The 4,739-nt window shown below is 43.9% G+C and overlaps 1 pseudogene; it reads right to left on the bottom strand.

Moving 5' to 3' along the window:
- Positions 1 to 1,344: 1,344 nt before the first annotated feature.
- Positions 1,345 to 1,762, bottom strand: LOC147366644 (metallothionein-1A pseudogene; annotated as a pseudogene).
- Between the last annotated feature and the right edge of the window lie 2,977 nt (positions 1,763 to 4,739).

Below are 4,739 nucleotides of genomic sequence, written 5' to 3' on the forward strand. Positions count from 1 at the left end.
GTGATATTAATATTATATAATAGGAATGAATCTGAGTCAGTTCTAGTGAACCCTGTTATACAGAGTGAAGTAAGGAAGAGAAAAACAAATATTGTGTATTAACACACACACACACACACATATATATATATATATATTTTTTTTAGAAAAATGGTACAGATGAACCTGTCTGCAGGGCAGGAATAGAGACTCAGATATAGAGAAGAGACTTAGGGACACAGTGGGGGAGGGAGCGGGTGGGACAGACTGAGAGGAGCACTGACATATATACGCTGCTGCTGCTAAGTCGCTTCAGTCGTGTCCGACTCTGTGCGACCCCATAGACGGCAGCCCACCAGGCGCCCCCATCCCTGGGATTCTCCAGGCAAGAACACTGGAGTGGGTTGCCATTTCCTTCTCCAATATATATACACTACCATCTGTGAAATAGCTAGCTAGTGGGAAGCTGCTGTATAGTTCAGGGGGCTTAGCCTGGTGCTCTGTGATGACCTAGAGGGGTGGGGTGGGGAGGGAGATTCAAGACGGAAGCTCATATGTCTATCTACAGCTCATTCATATGGATGTATCGCAGAAACCAACACAAAGTTGTAAAGCAATTATCCTCCAGTTGAAAATGAATACATTTTTAGAAAGTATATAATAGGGACTTCCCTGGTGGACCAGGGGTTAAGAATCCGCCTTCAACACAGGGGACAAGGGTTCAGTCCCTGGTCAGGGAACTAAAATCCTACATGCCATGGGGTAACTAACCCCGTGTTCTACAACCACTCAGTCTGTGTGCCTCAGCTACAAAGAAGCCTGTGCACTGCATCTAAGACCTGATGCAGCCAAATACATAAGTATTTACCAAAGTATATAGTAATGTAGAAATCACCTGATCCTATCCACTCTGAGACAACCATCTTTATGTATCAGCTGGATCTATAATCTATATATCTCTCTACATAAATATCTGAAAAATATGTATTACAAATATAAAATAATGGGATGATGTTAGGAATACTGATAACAGACCATTTCCTTGGACTATGCTAAATGTAATGATAGGTGAATATGCAGGGCATTACAGGAGCCCAGAACTGGAAGTGGGATCATGGGTGTGTGCATGCTCAGTTGTGTCCGACTCTCTGTGACCTGGTGGACTGTAGTCTACCAGGCTCCTCTGTTCTTGGGATTCTCCAGGCAAGAATACTGGAGTGGGTTGCCATCTCCTTCTCCAGGGGATCTTCCTGATCCAGGGATTGAACCCAGGTCTCTTTCATCTCCTCCATTGGCAGGTGGATTCTTTACCTGGGAAGCAGGAAAAGCTTTCTTGGAGGAGGTCCTGAAAAGATTTTGCACCCATTTCTTTTTTTTTTTTTTTAAGTCAACAACTTTACTAGAAATGTCTCATAGAAAAAGGTAATGTAGCAGCAGGTCAGATTGTATGAAAAAATAATATATATAAATTTGTCATGGTTGCTCTATTGACAACTAGGGCAGGTTCTCCCCAACATCAGGCGCAGCAGCTACACTTGTCCGAGGCCCCTTTGCAGACACAGCCCTGGGCACATGTGGCAGAGCCCACAGGGCAGCAGGAGCAGCAGCTCTTCTTGCAGGAGGGACATCTGCAGGTCTTGCGGGTGCCGGAGCCAGCACAGCTGCAAGAGCCGCCAGTGGGGCAGGAGCAGTTCAGGTCCATTTGGAGGAAAAGCGAGGTCCTAGGTCCAGAACAAGTGGCAAGCCGATCCACTGGTCCGGTGGGAGGTGTCTCTGTATCCATTTCTGTGCCTCTTCCCTACAGGCCTAGTTCTTCCAACCTAGATTTCCTGATTTCCTCACTGCTCTATCTTACTGTCTCCACTTGGAAAAATAAACTTGCTTCTTCCCACTCAAATCAAAGAGCAACTGTATTGTTTCAAACAATGAATAAAGAGGAATATAATGAAAACCCACAAGCCTATTATCCACTTGATCAAATCTTAATATTAAGCTATCTTTGCTGAAGAATTCTCTAAAAGAAAGTACATATCACAGATGAAACGGAAGCCTGCTGTCTATCCTTCTTGGATCTTTTCCTTTCCCTCCCTCTCTCCCCAGAGGGGATCATACTCATGAATTTAGCCTTTATCATTTTCATTCATGTTTTTATGTATTTTCCACATATGCTATGTATTCATAAAAATTATAAAGTGTTGTTTTGGCCATTTGAAAAGTTTATATAAATGGTATCTTGTTGTAAATGTCCCACTGCTTCTTGGTTCTCTTGCTCAAAACTGTTTCTGGGATTTATTCAAGGTTGATAGATGTAGCTCTGGTGCTTCCATTTTTAAGTGCCATATGGTGTCACATTGTCTGAGTATCACACAATTTATTCATTCTACAGATGGGCATGGCTTTTTTTCATTTGGGGGGACTTTTCCTTCTATTCCATACAATCAACTTTCTTATGCGTGTCCTTTTAGGCAAATATATATGGATTCATTTATAGATTTCCTTAAGTGGCTCAGCAGTAAATAATCTGCCTGCAATGCCGGAAATGCTTGGGAGATGCGGGTTCAATCCCTCGGTCTGGAAGATGCCCTGGAGAAGGAAACGTCAACCCACTCCAGTATTCTTGCCAGGAAAATCCCATAGACAGAGGAGCCTGGTGGGCTACAGTCCATGGGGTTGCCAAGAGTTTGACACAACTCAGCGACTAAACAGCAAGTGCAGCATACGCAGCTTCTAGTTTCTCATCATCTTTTTTTAAAAATAGATGCTTATTTCTTACTAGTGTAAAGTCCAATCATTGGGAAGGGGGTGTGAGTTCTTTTTCCAGGGATGTGGGCTAAAAAGCAGCTCTTTTAAAAAAAATTTATTTTTCATTGAAGGATAATTTCTTTACAATGTTGGTTTGATTTTTGTCATACATCAGGATGAATCAGCCATAGGTATACATATGTCCCTTCCTTCTTGAACCTCCATCCCACCTCCCACCCTTTCACACCCCTCTAGGTTGTTGAGTTTGAGCTCCAGTTTGAGTTCCCTGAGTCATTTCCATTGCAAATGGACAAATTTCCATTGGCTGTCTATATACATATGGTAGTGTATATGCTTGGAGAAGGCACTGGCACCCCACTCCAGTACTCTTGCCTGGAAATTCCCATGGGTGGAGAACCCTGGTAGGCTGTAGTCCGTGGGGTCACAAAGAGTCAGACATGACTGAGCGACTTTACTTTCACTTTTCACTTTCATACATTGGAGAAGGAAACGGCAACCCACTCCAGTGTTCTTGCCTGGAGAATCCCAGGGACGGGGGAGCCTGGTGGGCTGCTGTCTGTTGGGTCGCACAGAGTCGGACTCGACTGAAGCGACTTAGCAGCAGCAGTGTATATGCTTCCATGCTACTCTCTCCATTCATCTCACCCTGTCCTTCCTCCCCACCCTCTTTATCCATAAGTCTGTTCTCTCTGTATTTGCTGCCCTGCACGTAGGTTCATCAGCACCATCTTTCTAGATTCCATATGTATGCATTAATATATGATGTTTGTTTTTCTCTTTCTGACTTACTTTATATAATAGGCTCTAGGTTCATCTACCTCATTAGAACTGACTCAAATGCATTTCTTCTTATGGCTGAGTAATATTCCATTGTGTATATGCACCACAGCTTCTTTATCCCTTCATCTGTCAGTGGACATCCAGGTTGCTTCCATGTCCTAGGTATTGTAAATAGCATAAGAACAGCTCTTCTTTCATTACCCTGAGCTCTGGCATCCACCTGATGGGCAAAGAGAATGGAAGACAGACCAGAAGTGGTGCTCATTATTTGCACTCATTCCTTTGACCCCAAATCAGTTACACTTACACTGGACTGCAAAGGAGACTGGGATAGATAATCTGGCTGTGAGCTCAGATGTAAGAGGGAATAGCTTTTTGCCTTTTTTTTTTTTAATTTGCTTCACGCAGCATGCTGAGATCTCAGTTCCCAAACCAGGGATTGAATCTGTGCCCTCTTCAGTGGAAGTGCAGAATCTTAACCACTGGACTGCCAGGGAAATCCCTCTCTCTCTCCACCTTTGCCAAACTTTTCATCATCAGATTTTATGTATTTTGCCAATCTGATGGGTGTGAGTGCATCTCAACATTGTTTTGCTTAGTACTTTCCTCATTGATAGAGATATTGTGTGTCTTTTCACATGTCTGTTGGCTACCTGGGTTTTGCTCTGTTGAGAACTGCCCTTAATGTCCCTTCCCATTTTTCCTGTTGGATGCTATCAGCACCTTCCCTTTGAGAAAGAGAGGAGTAGCCCCTTATAGCCAGGAGCTTGCGTGGTACCATCAGCAAGGCCTGGTGTTCCCCAGTGGAACATACACATTTCATACAATATCAAGCTTCACATAGGGCACAGTCTGGGACCGAGCTGGACTGAGATGAAAACAACAGCACTCCATCGTCATGTGTGATCATAGGCCATACATGAGCACTGTTTGAACCATAAAGATCAAGCAGCCTTGTGGCCAGTAGAATTCTAAGCTGCCTTAGCCCCCAAGATTCCTGGCCCCTGGTATATATACACCTTCCCCCCAGTTATTCAAAAAACATGGATCTAGGTACTATTGTAAAGGGATTTTGCAAATGTGCTTGCAGGGACTTCCCTGGCAGTCCAGTGGTTAAGACTCAGTGCTTCCACTGCAGGGGGCAGAGGTTCAGCCCCTTGTTGGGGAACTAAGATACCACATGCTGTGCAGCATGGTCTAAAAAAGCCCAAAAAGAC

This window comes from Bos grunniens, chromosome 8 (assembly GCF_055505025.1).
Source record: "Bos grunniens cultivar Pamir isolate PY7600 chromosome 8, Bosgru_T2T1.0, whole genome shotgun sequence".
In the NCBI taxonomy this organism is placed as follows: domain Eukaryota; kingdom Metazoa; phylum Chordata; class Mammalia; order Artiodactyla; family Bovidae; genus Bos; species Bos grunniens.